General features: G+C 38.9%; 1 protein-coding gene and 1 long non-coding RNA gene across 2 annotated transcripts in view; one reads left to right on the top strand and one right to left on the bottom strand.

The window, feature by feature from the left end:
• Positions 1-21,160, top strand: part of LOC133553636 (collagen alpha-1(XXIII) chain-like) — a 409,393-nt gene that overhangs the window by 8,237 nt on the left and 379,996 nt on the right. The window lies entirely within an intron of this gene.
• The window catches only part of LOC133553637 (uncharacterized), a 42,572-nt gene that overhangs the window by 7,205 nt on the left and 14,207 nt on the right, over positions 1-21,160 (bottom strand). The window lies entirely within an intron of this gene.

Here is a 21,160-nt window from a genome sequence, read left to right as displayed (position 1 = left end):
CATGATCAACAGACATGACATTTGATTTATTATTGGTTAGCTTCAGAATAACAATGTTATTAAAAAGAATAAGAGACTTATTATACTCTAAAAATGTTGGTCTTACTTAAAAATGCACACATTTAGTTGTATTCAGTGTTAAAAAATATGATATGGCTCTCACGGAAATACATTTTGAAATATTTGGCTTTCATGGCTCTCTCAGCCAAAAAGGTTCCCGACCCCTGTGTTACAGTTTCCAGCACATGCGTCATGGCCAACCATGCCAATTTAGACAATAACGTCATCTGCCACCCTGATACTGTAAAGGTGTGAAAGGCAGCCGTTGGAGCAGGTGAAAGTAGTTCGCAAGTGGAATTTCTGGCCTGTAGTCAACACACTCTGTTTTGGAGTAAGTGTGTGTGTGTGTGTGTGTGTGTGTGTGTGTGTGTGTGTGTGTGTGTGCGTGCCAAGATGGACCGTGCACAGCCAATGCTACCGATGCTGTTAATGTAAGTCGTGCTGCAATGCACGCGCCTCATAAAAAGTTGACTAGGACCAGCTTGTTTCTAGAATGTTTATGCATGTCGTTCAAACACCACCACATACTTCTTTTGATGGGTTGAGCTGTCAAATGTGCAACTTCTTTATTTTTGCCCCCTTTTTCTGGCGTTCAGCTCTGGCGTGTTGTGTGTTGTGTACTTGAAAGCAAAACACAAGCTTGCGGACCTCCTTTTTGTTTTCATCTGCACAATTAGATTGAGCAATGTGGATTTGTTGCTCTTTTTCTGCACCTTGTGGTGCTTTGTTGTGCTGCTCAGGGCATGAACCGTGCCTTGTTTTCTCTTTGTGTGGCACGCAACAAACGGGGGGGGGAAAAAAGTTTTACAATGCGCTAGCACAGGGGTCGGGAACCTTTTTGGCTGAGAGAGCCATGAAAGCCAAATATTTCAAAATATATTTTTAACACTGAATACAACTAAATGTGTGCATTTTTAAGTAAGACCAACATTTTTAGAGTATAATAAGTCTCTTATTCTTTTTAATAACATTGTTATTCTGAAGCTAACCAATAATAAATCAAATGTCATGTCTGTTGATCATGTTTTTGTTTGGCCATGTGCTGTTTGTCCTTTGGACTCTTTAAGTTCCGTTTTTTTTCCACTCCCTCGTCTGGTTTCCTTGGTTACTCATTTTGTCCACCTGTCTCTGGTGGACAAAATGCCCGCTCACCTGCTTCCCGAGCATTAATCAGAGGCAGTATTTAAGCTCGTCTTTGCCAGTCAGTCGCCCCGTGCTGACTTGTTTCATGCCTTGCCATAGTTTCGTGCTTCATGCCATGCCAAGTAAGTTTTGTTTGATTTATGTTCATAGTCTGTTTATGCGTTAGCTTTGTTCTTTAGCCCAAGTTGTGCCTCCGCTGTGAGCGATTTTTGTTTGTATCTTTTTTTTGGTTGAAATGAAATCATGTTTTTACCTAAATGCCATGTCCCGAGTAGTCCGTCTGCCTTCCTGGGAGAACAACCCTGCAGCAAGCTGCGACCCCCCCATTGTGACATAAAATACTTCTTACCATTAATGCGACTTCTTGAACAGGTGCGGTAGGAAACGGATGGATGGATTTAAATGCATGAGAATGTTTTATATTTTGCACGTTAATTTTAGCACTGTGATTACCAGCGGAATTATTCATAATTATCGCGTTAAGCAATGTCAGCTAAGATTTATCTGAGAGCCAGATGTAGTCATCAAAAGAGCCACATCTGGCTCTAGAGCCGTAGGTTCCCTACCCCTGTTCTAGCATGTCTTTTTGGGGGGGAGGGGTTTCACATGATTTTATAGTGGCCTACCAAATTGAACAAGAGAGAATTTATTGGAAAAAATGACAAATTCGGTACCGTATTTCCTTGAATTGCCGCCAGGGTGCTAATTAATTTAAAACCCCTTCTCACTCCGGCTGAATTTAGGCCTGCGCTTATAAATTTGAGTGTGATGTAAGGATACCATCATGAAAAGCACATTTACGGTCATAAAAAAAACGTTATTATGGTCTTACCTTTACTTATAAATGAAGTCCATGCGCAGCTCCTTCTGATCAAAAGCATCGATAACTTGTTTATAGAAGTCTTCCTTATCTTTCTTCAGTTTTAAAAGTCTCTCTGTCTCGATGGAGATCTTCCTTTATTACCTCCTGCTTCCATTGAAAGTCCAGTTTAGAAAAGTGTTTTATTGTAGATATGTAATCCTCCATGTTAAAAGTGCAAGCGAGAGGAAAAAATAAAGGATGGCTGCTCACTCTTGCTGCTTGTTGTCACTTCTTCTGCAGCCGAGTAGTCGCAAGAAGGATCACTAGCGCCCTCTACCACCAGGAGGCGGGAGTCATTTAATGACTCATATTTGACACACGCAGCTACGGTATATTAATAAAACATAGCTGCTCACTGTTTTTTTAGCATATTCAATAGCTTGGAACTTAAATCCTACTGAATATCTCTTAGTCTTCTTCCTTTTATGCGATTTCAAATGATTGAAATCAGCCTCCTCCATTTTGAAAATGATGACAGGTGAAGTGTCACTCATGACGTGACGAGTTTGTCCCGGGGGAAATTCTAGACATGCGCTAATAAAAATAATATTTTGCGAAACGAGTTTGACCCGGCAGTAATTCTAGGCAGGCACATACTATATTCAAGGAAATACGGAAATTTAAACCAATAAAGAAACATAAAAAGTGATAAATCACTTAATAAAGAAACCTACTCAATACTTAAAGCGCTTCATTCGTAAGGACAGGTACCAATTCATGGTACTCAATGGTACCAATGTTCAGTACTTAATCAATGCTAATTTGTTTTAATAATAAAATCTATTTATTTTATTTAACATTCAAATGTGAGCAGTTATATCTTGTTTTCTTACACTTTTGAGTCTCATTTGTAAGTATTATACAGTAGACTTGGCATGCAGTCGCAATTCCAAGACACTAGATGGCAGTGTTGCCTAGTCAGGGAGTAGTCTTTGCCATTTAAGCTGAAGCTTGTCTTTTGATGAGCCTTATACCGTAAGTATAGTACTTATTACACACCAGGGGCCTGAGCTACATACTTGCCAACCTTGAGACCTCCGTATTCGAGGGATTGGGGGGCCTGGGCGGGGGTAAAGGGGGGAGGAGTATATTTATAGTTAGAATTCACTGAAACTGGCATTAAAATAAACACCAAAACTGGGTCAATTGAATTGGTAATCATCAGCCCTTTATGTCATCCAACAGCTATATAATTATAAAATTATGTTGCTGAATAGACCATATGTCTGACATTTTTATTTTTGACAGCCCCTATATGTTGACAAGCCCACTGCTGCAAAATACGTGCTAAATAAAGACGGAAAAATAGCATTGGCAGTTAAGTTTCAGTCTTGATGAATCAAACTGTGTGTGCCGAATAATCATATTTGCATTTTCTTCTCCTGGTATTGCGGGCGTTCAGATAATCTGCATATATTCTGCATTTTAATGAAGACTGACATGGATTACGCTCCTTATTCTGCTCTCTAAAGACACACAATCCTCTGCTCACAAGTTTAGTAGTCAAGTTTGCACGTGTTTTAATACACGCACACCTTTTGGTAAATCAAGCCCCGTCTGTTCGATTTGCAACATGAGTCTCAGTTGCGGTTTTTCGTTGCCAAATTTGGAGCAGTTGACATCGCCATGTAAAATCGCTAATGCTAAATGCAGTAGCATATATATGGCAAATCCAATGTATAATAGCATCGAGCTAGCACAGTTTGAAAAGTGAAGCCCTACAGTACATTTGAGTGTTTTCGAGCAGGCATACTTGCTTTGTTGGCATGAACAACTGTAACATTACTTAGAGGCAGTCTGAGTGTTTGTTTCCTTGCCAAGTGTTTGAGCCGGCCATCACGATCAACCAAGGTATCAAAATATGTTTGATTTTACAGTATATAAATCTATACTCGGTCGGTGCCGATAAGAAATACCGAGTTCGATACCCGCCCCTAACTGACCAGCAATAAAACCATCCAAATACTTTATTTTGAATGTGGTCAGAGCCTCTCTGTTCATGTGGCCAGGCCCCTCATAGAGTGTTTATGCCAGGAGCCGGCCCCTGCTTCTCCTCCTGCCTCACATGCAGGCGTGCCATAAATTGATGCAAAGTCTTTGAGGGGCCCGACGCCGGCTCCTCTCTCAACACGACACTGTAAGGAGAGACCCTCCTCTCTCTTTAGCACCACATTTGAAACGTGAAGCTCATCTCCGAGGCATCTGTGATCGCGTGTGTGTGTGTGTGTGTGTGTGTGTGTGTGTGTGTGTTCTTGTATTTCTACCCTTCTTGAGACGTCAACAAGGAAAAGTACCGTCCATATGAGGACCGGTGAACAAGTTAGGGCCAAAATCCTGGCAGTTTAGTTGTGTCAGCCCTCATATTTTGTCCGTTTCCTGTTTGTCTCCCTGAGTGCTGTGTCTCCCCAGCTGTGGCTGATTGGCACCTGGCCACACCTGGTGTCAATCAGCCCGATTCCTATTTAATCCTGCTTTGTCCTCCAGTCAGTGCTGGATTATTGTCACCACTACCTGTCAATGTCATTAATACTTATCCTTGTAGCTGTGTCTACTTCTGTTCACTTTGATCATGTCATAGTTCCTTCGTGTCACAGTAAGTGTTTTTGTTTCTAGTCCACAGTTAGCCTTTGTGCTAGTTTTTGTTCATAGCCAAGTTTGTTCTCCGCCTTGTGCGCGCCTTTTGTTTGTTCTTGTTTTAGTGTTAAATGAAATCATGTTTACCTGCACGATGCCTGCCGCCTTCTCTGCATCTTGGGGTTCGTCACAAACTCAACCTGATAAATGCGGAAAAACCATTGCATCTAATAGAGAATGTCTCATTTGCACCCCTGGTGGTGAAAACTATCAACATTAGGGTGGTCCCAAAAAGGAGGGATTATTCAAATTGACTGTGTTGATTTTAAAAGTGCTCCCCCTCTGGTCAACATATGAAATAACAAGTGTGTGTAACAAATTGAAATGCGCTCCTTTTAGCCAAAAATAAATAAAAAATAAATATGTATATCGAGACATACTGTAATAACTTGAAGTAAATAATGAGGATTAAAAACCCATTAAAAAATATATATACATATATTCCGTACATATTAACTAAAAGCAGTCTTTTTGTCACAATGTCAACTTTTTTCTTATAAAATTGGGAAGAATTTCCCATATTGTTTTTGTATTGTGATATTTTGTCGTAAAATGTTTTATTTTTTATGTAAAAATGGCGACATTTGTCGTATAAAATTCTGACTTTATCGCAATAGTGCCATTTTTTTTGTTCTTTGAAAATTGTGAACATTTTTTGAGTAACATATCTTTTGTCATAATTTTGCCATGTACCATTCTGATAGTTTTTGTAATATTGCTGAAATTGGAAAGTTCTCTTATAAAATTGTGACTTTTGTCGAGTAAAATGACGACTCTTTTCATAAAATTGTCAACATTTTAAGCTTTTCTTGTAAAAAGCTTAAAATGTTTGTGTGTGTGTGTGTGTGTGTGTTTCTACCATTCTTGAAACATACACAAAGAAAAGTACCGTCCACGTGAGGACCGGTGAACAAGTTAGAACCAAAATCCTGGTCCCAATACGGAAAAACCATTGCATCTAATAGAGAGTGTCTCATTTTCACCCCTGGTGGTGAAATCTATCAACATTAGGGTGGTCCCAAAAGGAGGGATTTTTTTTTAATTGACTGTGTGTTGATTTTGAAAGTGTTTTCCCACTGGTCAACATATAAAACAACAAGTGTGTGTAAAAAGTTGAAATGCGCCCCTTTTGGCCAAAGTTAATTACAAAAAATAAATAAATATGTACAGAGAGACATACTGTAATAACTTGAAGTAAATAATGACAAATAAAAACCTATTACAAAAAAAAAACATTAACTAAAAGCAGTCATTTTTTCACAATGTGACGACTTTTTTCTTATAAAATAGGGAACAATTTCCCATATTGTTTTTGTATTACTGTGATATTTTGTCGTAAAATCATTTTTTTAATGTAAAAATGGCGACATTTGTCATAAAAAATTCAGACTTATCGCAATGTTGCCAATTTTCTTCTTCTTGGAAAATTGTGAAAAATTTTTGAGCAACATATCTTTTGTCATAATTTTGCCAAGTAAAATTCTGATCATTATTGTAATATTGCCAAAATTGGAAAGTTCTCTTATTAAATTGTGACTTTTGTCGAGTAAAATGACGACTCTTTTCATAAAATCGTCAACATTTTAAGCTTTTCTTGTAAGATTGCGACTGTTATTGAGTTAAATTCTAACTCTTATAAAATGTGTCAAATGTCCAGTTTTCTTTGTAAAACTTCGACTTGCCCTTTAGTAAAATTACGACTTTTATTATTATAAAACTGCCAAAATTCAATGTTTTTCTTGTGAAATTCCAACTCATTTTTCACAACAAGCTTTTTTATATTAGCATATTATGTATATATCATTAATGTTGTAAATACAAATCTTTTATACATCTAGAAAGGCTGGTCCTAAAGAGGTAGGCATTTTTCGGAGGTCTCAAAAAGGTAACAAATACGTGTGTGTGTGTGTGTGTGTGTGTGTGTTTCTACCATTCTTGAAACATACACAAAGAAAAGTACCGTCCACGTGAGAACCGGTGAACAAGTTAGAACCGAAATCCTGGTCCCAATACGGAAAAACCATTGCATCTAATAGAGAGTGTCTCATTTTCACCCCTGGTGGTGAAATCTATCAACATTAGGGTGGTCCCAAAAGGAGGGATTTTTTTAATTGACTGTGTGTTGATTTTAAAAGTGTTTTTCCTCTGGTCAACATATGAAATAACAAGTGTGTGTAAAAAGTTGAAATGCGCCCCTTTTGGCCAAAGTTAATTGCAAAAAATAAAGTATGTATAGAGAGACATACTGTAATAACTTGAAGTAAATAATGACAAATAAAAACCTATTACAAAAAAAAAACTAACTAAAAGCAGTCATTTTTTTACAATGTGACGACTTTTTTCTTATAAAATCGGGAACAATTTCCCATATTGTTTTTGTATTATTGTGATATTTTGTCGTAAAATCATTTTTTTAATGTAAAAATGGCGACATTTGTCATAAAAAATTCAGACTTATCGCAATGTTGCCAATTTTCTTCTTCTTGGAAAATTGTGAAAAATTTTTGAGCAACATATCTTTTGTCATAATTTTGCCAAGTAAAATTCTGATCATTATTGTAATATTGCCAAAATTGGAAAGTTCTCTTATTAAATTGTGACTTTTGTCGAGTAAAATGACGACTCTTTTCATAAAATCGTCAACATTTTAAGCTTTTCTTGTAAAATTGCGACTGTTATTGTGTTAAATTCTAACTTTTATAGTATGGCTCGAATGTCCAGTTTTCTTTGTAAAACTTTGACTTGCCTTTAGTAAAATTACGACTTTTATTATTATAATACTGCCAAAATTCAATGTTTTTCTTGTGAAATTCCAACTCATTTTATATTTGCTTTTTTATATTAGCATATTATGTATATATTATTAATGTTGTAATACAAATCTTTTATACATCTAGAAAGGGTGGTCCTAAAGAGGTAGGCATTTTTCGGAGGTCTCAAAAAGGTAACACATACAAGGGTGTGTGTGTGTGTGTGTGTGTGTGTGTGTGTGTGTGTGTGTGTGTGTGTGTGTGTGTGTGTGTGTGTGTGTAAGAGATACAACGCCACATGCGGCATGAGTGACATTTCTGCCATGACAACTTTTGCCCTCCAACATCAGGGTGCTCACCTCTCAGCATTGCATCAGCACGGGGGCCCTACAGGGGGCGACATTTCAGCCCGGTCGCTCACGTTGAAGCCCGCTGTCATCAATAAGACCTTTGGAGGACGCTCTCATGTGTCCATTGCGACACTTCTTCACGACCAGACAGTGCGTCTTACAAGCTTCAGGTGTTTGCCATTAACACTGTACACACACACACACACACACACACACACACACACGTTCTTGTATGTGTTACCTTCTTGAGACCTCCGAAAAATGCCTCCCTCTTTAGGACCACCCTTTCTAGATGTATAAAGATTTGTATTTACAACATCAATAATATATACATACTATGCACATCTAAAAAAGCTTGTTGTGAAAAATGAGTTGGAATTTCACGAGAAAAACTTAGCATTTTGCCAGAATGATAATAAAAGTCGTAAATTTTTACTCAAAACATGTCACAATTTTACAAGAAAAACTGTAACATTGGTGCAATATTGTGATAAATGTTGGAATTTTACTAAAAAGTTGCAATTTTACAAGAAAAGTACATCTTTCTCAAAACAAGTCACAATTTTCCAAGAAAAACTGTAAAATCTGTGCAATATTGTGATAAAAGTTGGAATTTTACTTAAAAGTTGCAATTATGCGAGAAAAGCTTAAAATGTTGGCAATTTCATGAAAAGAGTCGTAATTTTACTCGACAAAAGTCACAACTGTATAAGAAAACTTTTCAATTTTGGCAATATTATAATAATAATTGGAGTTTTACTCTGCAAAATATGACAAGTCATAATTTTAGTCAAAACATTTCACTATTTTACAAGAACAACAAACATTTTGCATTAAAAACAAATCATTTTACATAAAGTAATAATTTTACATAAAAAAGTAATACTTTTGTGAGAAAATATTGCAATATTATAGAAACGGAAAGGGTATGAGAAATGGTTACCAATGTTTTAAGAAAAAAGTCGACACATTGTGAGAAAAAGACTGCTTTTAGTGATTATTTTTTAATTTTTTTTCTTTGTAAATGGTTTTTAATCATTTTTTTTACTTCAAGTTATTACAGTATGTCTCTATATACATATTTATTTTATAAATGTTGGCCAAAATGGGCGCATTTCAATTTCTTACACACACTTGTTATTTCATATGTTGGCCAGAGAGGGAGCACTTTTAAAACCGACACAGTCAATTTGAAAAATCCCTCCTTTTTGGAACCACACTCATTTTGATAGATTTCACCACCAGGTGTGCAAATGAGTCATTCTCTATTGGTTCTCAACCTTTTTTCAGTGATGTACCCCCTCTGAACATTTTTTTTAATTCAAGTACCCCCTAATCAGAGCAAAGCATTTTTGGTTGAAAAAAAGAGATAAAAAAGTCAAATACAGCACTATGTCATCAGTTTCTGATTTATTAAATTGTATAACAGTGCAAAATATTGCTCATTTGTAGTGGTCTTTCTTGAACTATTTGGAAAAAAAAGTTATAAAAATAACTAAAAACTTGTTGAAAAATAAAATACGGGGATTGTAATAGAGATCCATCTGGATTCATCAACTTAATTCTAAACATTTCTTCACAAAAAAATAAATCTTTAACATCAATATTTATGGAACATGTCCACAAAAAAAATCACTGAATATTGCATTGTTGCATTTCTTTTCACAGTTTATGAACTTACATTCATATTTTGTTGAAGTATTATTCAATAAATATTAGGGCTGCGAATCGTTGGGTGTCCCACGATACGATTCAATATCGATTCTTGGGGTCACGATTCGATAATATATCGCTTTTTTTTTATTCGATTCTCGATTCAAAAACGATATTTTTCCGATTCAAAAGTATTCTGTATTCATTCAATACATAGATGTCAGCAGGATCTACCCCAGTCTGCTGACATGCTAGCAGAGTAGTAGATTTAAAAAGAAAAAAGCTTTTATAATTGTAAAGGACAATGTTTTATCAACTGATTGCAATAATGTAAATTTGTTTTAACTATTAAAGGAACCAAAAATATGACTTATTTTATCTTTGTGAAAACATTGGACACAGTGTGTTGTCCAGCTTATGAGATGCCATGCAAGTGTAAGCCACTGTGACACTATTGTTCTTTTTTATTATTTTTATAAATGTCTAATGATAATGTCAATGAGGGATTTTTAATCACTGCTATGCTGAAATTATAACTAATATTGATACTGTTGTTGATAATATTCATTTTTGTTTCACTACTTTTGGTTTGTTCTGTGTGGTGTTTGTGTCTCCTCTCAATTGCTGTTTATTGCAGTTCTGAGTGTTGCTGGGTCAGGTTCGGTTTTGGAATTGGATTGCATTGTTATGGTATTGCTGGGTAGTGGTTTGTTGGATTGATAAAAAAAAATAAAAAATAAAAAAAGTTTATTTAAAAAAAAATGAGAATCAATTCTGAATATATTCGAATCGATTTTTTTCTCACACCCCTAAAAAAAACATTTATAAAGGATTTTTGAACCGTTGCTATTTTCAAAAAATCTCACGTACCCCTTGGCCTACCTTCAAGTACCCCCAGGGGTACTCGTAAGCCCATTTGAGAACCACTGCTCTATTAGATGCAATGGTTTTTCCGTATTGGGACCAGGATTTCGGTCCCTAACTTGTTGACTGGTCCTCATATGGACTGTACTTTTCCTTGTTGATGTCTCAAGAAGGGTAGGAATACAAGAAAACACACACACACACACACACACACACACACACACACAGACGGACACAAACAGTCTTCAAGTCTGGGCTAATGACAACCATGTGAGTGTAGTAAGTGTCCTGTGTGTGCAGACAGAGTGTATTGTCATCACGGCAATTTGCTTGAAAAAGCTCTCCGACAGGTCTCGTTCCACTGGGGGGGGTAGGGGGGCACTAACTCTGCCCACTCTTGGGCACCGATCCAAATGTAAATGCCAGACGGCGGCACTTATTACTATTAGTCAGGAGGAGGGCGCATAGAGACTCTTGTTTTTTTTACGCCGAGATAAAACACATAGAATCCCTTCCAAGACACAATTCCACCTAATATGGTCAATAGCAGGGGTCCATCCATCCATTTTCTACCGCTTATTCCCTTTTGGGGTCGCGGGCAATAGCAGGGGTGTCAAACTCAAATACAGAGTGGGACAAAGTTTGAAACGGAACAAAGCCGCGGGCCAAGGTTGAACAAATTAACCTTCTAATAGGGACCCAAACAAGTTTTGCATTAAATATTGAACAAGCAAGGCTTATATAACTTTAGTGACATGCAAAATCCAGTTTCAAATAATAATAATAATATTAAAAAAAATATATCAATGGCATATCAAATAACATTTTAATAAAAATTGAATACCTTTCTTTCTATTTGCAATCTTCTGAAGTAAATATCACATTTTTTCCCACAGGCTAATAATAAATTTGAAAGTAAAATAACAATCATGAATGAACCAAACATTCAAGCCTTGAAGTAGCAAGAGAAAATGCATGAATAAAACGTTAATTATTGGTCAGTTTGCTGGGAGTTTCCCGGAAGAATTAGTGCTGCAAGGGGTTCTGGGTATTTGTTCTGTTGTGTTACGGTGCGGATGTTTACCCGAAATGTGTTTGGCATTCTTGTTTGGTGTGGGTTCACAGTGTGGCGCATATTTGTAACAGTGCTAAAGTTGTTTATACGGCCACCCTCAGTGTGACCTGTATGGCTGTTGACCAAGTATGCCTTGCATTCACTTGTGTGTGTGTGTAAAAGCCACAGATATTTCCGTGACTCGCTGTTAGTATGGAGGAAAAGCGGACATGACGACAGGTTGTAGAGAACGCTAAAGGCAGTGAGTTAAATGCACGCCCCCAATATAGTTGTCCAGGTGGAAATCGGTAGAAATTCGGGAGAATGGTTGCCCCGGGAGATTTTCGGGAGGGGCACTGAACTTCGGGAGTCTACCGGGAAAATTAGGAGGGTTGGCAAGTATGAGTATTAGCGGTGAATGCGGTGTTAGAGCGGCACAGACGCTGTATAACACCGGCGGGCCAGCTCTAATGCTAAATTGATATTGCCTCAAGGGCCAAATTAAATTACACGGCGGGCCAGTTTTGGCCTGCGGGCCAGAGTTTGACACCCATGGTCAATAGGAAATCAATCAATCAATGTTTATTTATATAGCCCTAAATTACAACTGTCTCAAAGGGCTGCACAATATACAACTAATAATAATAATAATAATAAATGCGAAGTGAATTATATTTATATTGCGCTTTTCTCAAGTTACTCAAAGCGCTTTACATAGTCACACCCAATATCTAAGTTGAGGTGGGCGGGAGATGTATAATGTAGCCCGGGAATGTCAGGGATACATGGGATTCTGGGTATTTGTTCGGTCGTGTTTATGTTGTGTTATAGTGAGGATGTTCTCCCGAAATGTGTTTGTCATTCTTGTTTGGTGTGGGTTCACAGTGTGGGGCTATTTGTAACACTGCTAAAGTTGTTTATACGGCCACCCTCAGTGTGACCTGTATGGCTGTTGACCAAGTATGACTTGCATTTACTTGTGCATGTGTGTGTGTGTGTGTGTGTAAAAGCCACAAATATTTCTGTGTCTCGCTGTTAGTATTGAGGAAAAGCGAACGTGACGACAGGTTGTAGAGAACGCCTTAAATGCACGCCCCCAATATAGTTGTCCAGGTGGAAATTGGTAGAAATTCGGGAGAATGGTTGCCCCGGGAGATTTTCGGGAGGGGCACTGAAATTCGGGAGTCTACCGGGAAAATTAGGAGGGTTGGCAAGTATGAGTATTAGCAGTGAATGCGGTGTTACAGCGGCACCGACGCTGTATTACACTGGGGGCCAGCTCTAATGATAAATTGATATTGCCTCAAGGGCCAAATTAAATTACACGGCGGGCCAGTTTTGGCCTGCGGGCCAGAGTTTGACACCCATGGTCAATAGGAAATCAATCAATAAATGTTTATTTATATAGCCCTAAATTACAACTGTCTCAAAGGGCTGCACAATATACAACTAATAATAATAATAATAATAAATGTGAAGTGAATTATATTTATTTTGCGCTTTTCTCAAGTTACTCAAAGCGCTTTACATAGTCACACCCACTATCTAAGTTGAGGTGGGCTGGAGATGTATAATGTAGCCCAGAAATGTCAGGGATACATGGGATTCTGGGTATTTGTTCGGTCGTGTTTATGTTGTGTTATAGTGAGGATGTTCTCCCGAAATGTGTTTGTCATTCTTGTTTGGTGTGGGTTCACAGTGTGGGGCTATTTGTAACACTGCTAAAGTTGTTTATACGGCCACCCTCAGTGTGACCTGTATGGCTGTTGACCAAGTATGACTTGCATTTACTTGTGCATGTGTGTGTGTAAAAGCCACAAATTTTTCTGTCTCGCTGTTAGTATTGAGGAAAAGCGAACGTGACGACAGGTTGTAGAGAACGCTTTAAATGCACGCCACCAATATAGTTGTCCAGGTGGAAATTGGTAAAAATTCGGGAGAATGGTTGCCCCGGGAGATTTTCGGGAGGGGCACTGAAATTCGGGAGTCTACCGGGAAAATTAGGAGGGTTGGCAAGTATGAGTATTAGCAGTGAATGCGGTGTTACAGCGGCACCGACGTTGTATTACACTGGGGGCCAGCTCTAATGATAAATTGATATTGCCTCAAGGGCCAAATTAAATTACACGGCGGCCCAGAGTTTGACACCCATGGTCAATAGGAAATCAATCAATCAATGTTTATTTATATAGCCCTAAATTACAACTGTCTCAAAGAGCTGCACAGTATACAACTAATAATAAATGCGAAGTGAATTATATTTATATTGCGCTTTTCTCAAGTTACTCAAAGCGCTTTACATAGTAAAACCCAATATCTAAGTTGAGGTGGGCGGGAGATGTATAATGTAGCCCGGAAATGTCAGGGATACATGGGATTCTGGGTATTTGTTCGGTCGTGTTTATGTTGTGTTATAGTGAGGATGTTCTCCCGAAATGTGTTTGTCATTGTTCTTTGGTGTGGGTTCACAGTGTGGCGCATATTAATATAAATCAATCAATCAATGTTTATTTATATAGCCCCAAATCACAAATGTCTCAAAGGACTGCACAAACCATTACGACTACAACATCCTCGGAAGAACCCCCATCTGTTTCCATCAGATAAGAGCTTAGTAAGATTGTTAAAGTTGTTTATATCACAACCCTCAGTGTGACCTGTATGGCTGAACAAGTATGCCTTGGAGTAGCGTATGTGTTCGGATAGGAGTTGTATCTAAAGTGTGACCGGCATGATGAAAAAGGCGCGATGACGTGTAGGAAGGGTGTTTGAGGCATTGTCATCGCGGCACGTCCTCAAAGTTGATGTCCGGGTGAAAATCGAAAAATGTTAACCTGGGAGATTTCTGATTGAGACGCTGAAATTTGGAAATCTACCGGATTTCTCCGGGCGGTCGGCAAGTATGCGGATGAACCACATCAGAGTGGTCAAAGAGCCGCGGGTTGCCGACCCCTGTCCTAGGGGTCCAATTATTGAAAGAAAACCAGGCGTCGTGGTTCTCGGCCTTGTTTTTTTTTCTTGCCGTAGTTCCAAGCCGTTCTCGGCACGGTGGTGTTTGGTGTTGGTTTGCATGGGGTCGCCAGGTCGGACCCCTGGCCGTGCGCTGGGATCTGTTTCCATCAGATAAGAGCTCATTAACACACTGGACGGCAACGCGGACCTTGGAGATAAGTGTGTTTGTGTGTATTGGGATAATGGAGAGGGCATGTTCATGGTGGGCTTCTTCCACACACACACACACACACACACATACACACACACACACACGCAAAAATTACACTCAAGTTTCTTGTCCTGTGTGTTTTCTAACGGCTCTCAGTCCGCCGTCACGCCGGTCTCCAAGGCGAAGGGGCGACACGGCGCTCTCCCTGCCTCCCCCGCCTCGAGCTGGAGTCGGAGGCAAAGCTCAGGCTTTAGACAAGGAGGTGGGAGTCCCAACCTCTACCCCCATTTGTTTTTAAAACCATCATAAATCAGGCAGGAAGCTCACCACCAGCCAGGAGGACAACATCGGCCAGAACGGCCGTTAATGACCGTTTGAAAAAGTCTAAATGCAGGAAATTAGTCTTTACTTTGGATCTCTTCGGCTTTATGACTTGTTCTTACTAACTGGCCCTGGTATTACGAGGTCCAGTTAAACAACTGGACGGTCCTATTAAAAAATAACACCCTCCTTTTTAGCACTTAAGTGGTTTTGGGTTGGACTTGGGTAGACATGCTGGCATACATGCAACACGGATATTAGTAAAGAATTCCTGGACCATAAGCCGCTACTTTTTTCTAGGGCTGGGCGATATATGGATATACTCGATACATGACTACCGTATTTCCTTGAATTGCCACCGGGGCGCTAAATAATTTAAAACCTCTTATCAGTCCGGCATTTACCATGATGTTTCTCTGGGCCATTTCTGCACACTGAATCTGATTTTTTTCCCCCACTCAAGTGACACAGATCAGATTTTTTTGCCCGTCTAAACGCTCCAAAATGCTTAAAATCTAATCTTTAGTCAATCAGATTCAGGCCACATCAGGAGGTAGTCCTGAATCCCATTGGAATCTAATATTTTCAAACATAACTCCAAAACCAAACATGAAATTTGTCTAAAAAAGCCTGTAATATTGAATTTACAAAGACATGCGGTAAAGGCAAGGGTGCACTAATTATTTTAGAACCTCTTCTCACTCCGGCACTAAATTTAGGCCTGTGCTTATACATTTGAGTGTGATGTAAGGATACCATCATGAAAAGCACATTTAATAAAAAAATACGTTATTATGGTCTTACCTTTACTTATAAATGAAGTCCATGCGCAGCTCCTTCTGATCAAAAGCATCGATAACTTGTTTATAGAAGTCTTCCTTATCTTTCTTCAGTTTTAAAAGTCTCTCTGTCTCGATGGAGATCTTCCTTTATTACCTCCTGCTTCGATTGAAAGTCCAGTTTAGAAAACGGTTTTATTTTAGATATGTAATCCTCCATGTTAAAACGATCGCTGCTCACTCTTGCTGCTTGTTGTCACTTCTTCTGCAGCCGAGTAGTCGCAAGAAGGATCACTAGCGCCCTCTACCACCAGGAGGCGGGAATCATTTCATGACTCATATTTGACACACGCAGCTACGGTATATTAATAAAACATAGCTGCTTACTGTTCATTTTAGCATATTCAATAGCTTGGACCTTAAATCCTACTGAATATCTCTTAATCTTCTTCCCTTTATGCGATTTCAAATGATTGAAATCAGCCTCCTCCTTTCTGAAAATGATGACAGGTGAAGTGTCACTCGTGACGTGACGAGTTTGACCCGGCGGAAATTCTAGGCATATGCTAATTATTTGGCGAAACGAGTTTGACCCAGCGGAAATTCTAGACATGCGGTAATAAAAAATAATATTTAGCGAAACGAGGTTGAGCCGGTGTTAATCCTGAGCCGGCGGTAATGCTAAGCATGCGCTAATTATTTTGCAAAAGGCGCATACTATATACTCGTATATACGGTATATCGTGATATTGGAGTATACGTTCTCACACAGTTGATTTTAGCTCCGGGCATTACACTACAGCGGGGGTCAGCAACCCGCGGCTCTAGAGCCGCAAGCGTCTCTTTAGCGCCGACCTCTTTGCTCCCTGGTGCTTTTTTAAAAATATATGAAAATGGAAAACAATTGGTGAAAATGTGTTTTTTAAATATGGTTAATGTTGGCAGACAAACATGATACAAACCTTCCTAATTGTTAGGAATCCTGTTTACATAAAACCGGCTTTACTGATCAGAGTATTTGGTGAGCGGCCTTTGTCCTACTAATTTCAGCGGTCCTTGAACTCACCGTAGTTTGTTTACATGTACTTCTTTCCCCTACGGCGCCACAGAAAGATGTGTTTTAAGCCACTCCTTCTTTGTCTCATTTTGTCCACCAGATGTTTTATGCTGTGCGTGAAGCCACAAAGGTGAGCTTTGTTGATGTTGTTGACTTGTTGGAGTGTTATCAAGCATATTTGGTCAATGCATGACTGCAAGCTATCCATTTCTACCGATTGTCCCTTTTTGGGTCGCGGAGGGTGCCGGAGCCTATCTCAGCTGCATTTGGGTGGAAGGCGGGCTAATCGATGGCAAACTGTATGTACATATTGCATAATTATGCCTCATTTGTAGGTATATTTGAGCTGATTTAATTTCCTTTACTTATGTCTTCGGTGTATTTAATTCATATTTACATGTCTCATGACACATTATCTGTGACTAATGTTAGCCGCATTTCTCATAGTTGTTCGTATGCCATGTTGTTCCAGACCGCAGCAAACATTACCCAGCTTGCAATGATTGTAATATATCCATTAGAAGAGAGCCTGCCTTTTCCTTTTAACTTGGACACACACATCTCTGAGCCAGTAATTTCCAGAAGTTATCTCATCCTGTGAGAAGCCTCCATTTTACTAATGATTTCAAATGTTGCAAAAATGTGTAGGATAAATACTGAAATGCAAAATTTCTGTCAACAATGATTTGCGTCAGCCTTTGATAGTAAGCCAATATAGACACTTGCATCATGTGTTGCCTTCATTATAACACTTACATAAGGCTTTTCATTTTTTGCGGCTACAGACAGATTTTTTTTTTTCTTTTTCGTAGTTTTGGTCCAATATGGCTCTTTCAACGTTTTGGGTACGCCCTCGCGGAGCAGAGAGGTAGCGGCATAGTAATGTTAGCTGTGGTGCTAGCGTTACCATATATATATATATATATATATATATATATATATATATATATATATATATATATATATATATATATATATATATATATATATATATATATATATATATATATATATATATACACACACAACTTGAGGCCGCCTATGCTAAAGTCTTAACAAGCTGCTCCGCTCCGTTCTGCCTCTGTTTCCTGCACAGCACCCAGCATTGTCCCTCCCACACAACCATCTGATTGGTTACAACAGTAGCGGTAACGAGCCAATCAGCAGTGCGTATTCAGAGCGCATCTCGTCAGCGCTTCAGCCTCGAGCAGATAGGCGTTTAGCAGGGGAGCAACGGACTCTCCCCAAATTATACTAAACACTTCCAAGTCAACTACTTTCTAAACATCACTATGAGCCTGTTGTCCTTCTAGAAAAAAACTGCAGCTCAGCTCACTCGCAGTCCTGGCTTGAGGTGAAGGCTAGTTAGCTTTTAGCGTAACGTTAGCTCGTTTTGCGGTGTGCGTGTGTGTGTGTGTGTGTGTGTGTTACGGACAGTGTTGATTGTGGTGTGTTGAAGCAGCAAAAAAGGACATCATGTTAAATGAAGAGTTTCTGTCTCTGATAGTGTATATAATAATGTAAGTGCATCATAAAGCCTTCATGAACTCCATGATGTTCAAGGATAAATAGTCTCTCCTATTGCTATTATACTATTTTTTCAGCTATAGTTACATGAATCATTAGTAATGTAGCAGCCTAGTTTTGAATGACAGGGTCCCTGCTATCACATGTTGACAAAAATATAACATTTACATAATAAAAGTCAACTACAGGCTTCCCAAATGCTGTAATAAATTAAGCATGATGAGTTGACTTGAAACTGTTTAATGTTGCACTTTTTATATGTAGAAGAAAGGGTTCGTCATTTTATTTAATCTAAGCAACAATTTAAGGCAGTTTAATGTGGATTAACGTGGGCAGAATTATTATAATGTTCCCAATGTTAAAAGGATCAAGCCATTGTTTACAAATTTGGTAAATAAATAACCAAAACATTTATATTTTGTTATTTTCTTACTGTACCGAAAATTAACCGAACCGTGACCTCCAAACCGAGGTACGTACCGAACCGAAATTTTTGTGTACCGTTACATCCCTAATATATATATATATATATATATATATATATATATATATATATATATATATATATATATATATATATATATATATATATATATATATATATATATATATATATATATATATATATATCTATCGAACCAACATTTTTGTGTACCGTTACATCCCTAATATAAACAAATATATATTAGGGGTGTAACGGTACACAAAAATGTTGGTTCGGTACGTACTCTACCATGGTATCGAGCACTATTCTCTGGATAATCGAGCACTATTCTCTGGATAATCCAATCAAGACATATTATATATATATATACACACATTCGAATGGACCTGCTTTAGGTTGTTATTAATCTCCTTGCTAATTTCCTGTTCATACATGGCTAATCCCCGCTGTAACGCGGTTTCAGCTAGCATCTTTTCCGATGTTTGGCTTTACATTTAAGCAAGCTTAGAAGTTAGTTCTTGTTTCCAGTGTATTTAATGTGTCGCCACAGAGGCGAGGATTAGAAACTTCGAAGCGGCTCCTCACTGTGGATCGACATGATACTCTGCTTTGAAGGCAGTTCTCAATTTTAAATGTGTTATCAACATGGTTTATCCCGTCGGGGCCATGGAAATGAAATCTAGAATCTTACTGAGACCTGTGCCTGGTATTTTGTTGCCCTTGTTTGGCTCCATGACAGGGACAAAACATTAGTAGCACCTTTGCCAAACACCGAAATAAAACTCTGGCTGGTTGATGGTTTTGTGTTGACTGCTTCCTGTCAGTGAGGTCCGTGAGGTCACTTTTACTGCCTCAGCTGCTGCTTTCAGAGCCATGAGAAGGACTCGCTTATCTTTGCGCTTGTTTGAATGATGATGTTGGAGTGTGTGTGAGTGTGTGAAGAGGAGCGCTCTCTCAGGAATAGTTTCGGATATTTAGTTTGGATATGAGTTCTGCCGGTGTCACTGAAGTTTGTTTGCTTTTCCAGGGTTACGTAGAATCCTAACGGACCTGCATCCCCCAGCTCCCTGGAGCATTCTTAAAAAAAGGATTGAAAATGTAAAAAGATGGGGGGAAAATCTATTTTTTTTGTTTTAGTATGTTCTTTTGCGGCCGAGTGTTCAGCGGCTGGAATGAGAATCAGCGTTTCCAAATCAAGTTCTCGGCAGGAAACTGATGGTTTGTAAAGTCCAGGTAGAGAACGAGACTCTGTCCCAGGTGGAGGAGTTTAAGTATCTCGGGGTCTTGTTCACGAGTGAAGGGAAAGATGGAGAAGGAAATCAGCTGGAGATTGGGAGCAACTGTTGTGACCAAACCAGAGCTGAGCCAGAAGGCAAAGCTCTCGGTCTACCGAGCTATCTCCATTCCTACTCTCACCTATGACCGAAAGAGAATGATCGCTGATACAAGTGGGCAAAATGAGTTTCCTTCGAAGGGTGGCTGGCATCTTCCTTAGAGATAGGGTGAGAGACTCGGAGTAGAGCCGCTGATCCTTCGCTTGGAAAGGAACCAGCTTAGGTGGTTCGGGCATCTCATGCGGATGCCTAACTAGGGAAGTCCTTGTTAAACGTCCCACTCGGAGGAGACCCCGCAGCAGACCAAGGACCAGATGGAGGGGGGGATTACATCTCCTCTTTGGCCTGGGAACGCTTCGGGATTTCCCAGGAGGAAGTTGCTAAAGTTGCTCTGGAGAGGGAAGTCTGGGGGTCTCTGCTGGAGCTGTTGTCCCTGCGACCCGATTCCGGATAAGCGGTTGAAGATCGATAGTATGTTTTTTTTGAGGATAAACATGACACAAACCTTCCCAATTGTTCGAACTACCACTGTTTTAATATGTTTGTGTATATTTCACTGATGTGACTATTTGGTGAACATCGTTCTGTCCTGAACGCAACAGTTTGTATGCATGTTGACACCTTCTTTGTCTCATTTTGTCCACCAAAAGTTTTATGCTGTGCGTGAATGCACAAAGGTGCGCCTTGTTGATTTTACTGACTTATTGGAGTGCTAATCGGGCATATTTGGTCAGCGCATGACTGCAGGCTAATCAATGCTAACATGCTGTTTAGGCTAGCTGTATGTACATATTGCATCATTATGCCTCGTTTGCAGGTATATTTGAGCTCACCTAATATCCTTTACATGTACCTTCCTTGTTTGATTGATTGATTGATTGATACTTTTATTATTAGATTGCACAGTACAGTACATATTCCGTACAATTGACCACTAAATGGTAACACCCCAATAAGTTTTTCAACTTGTTTAAGTCAGGGTCTACGTTAATCAATTCATGGTATTGTTTGACTGATGATGATATTGTATATCATTTAGTTTAGCATGTCTCATGACTAGAGATGTCTGATAATGGCTTTTTTTGCCGATATGCAATATTGTCCAACTCTTAATTACCGATTCCGATATCAACCGATACGATATACGGTATATACAGTCGTGGA

Source organism: Nerophis ophidion, linkage group LG05 (assembly GCF_033978795.1).
Source record: "Nerophis ophidion isolate RoL-2023_Sa linkage group LG05, RoL_Noph_v1.0, whole genome shotgun sequence".
In the NCBI taxonomy this organism is placed as follows: domain Eukaryota; kingdom Metazoa; phylum Chordata; class Actinopteri; order Syngnathiformes; family Syngnathidae; genus Nerophis; species Nerophis ophidion.
This window is presented reverse-complemented; position numbering and strand designations above follow the sequence as displayed.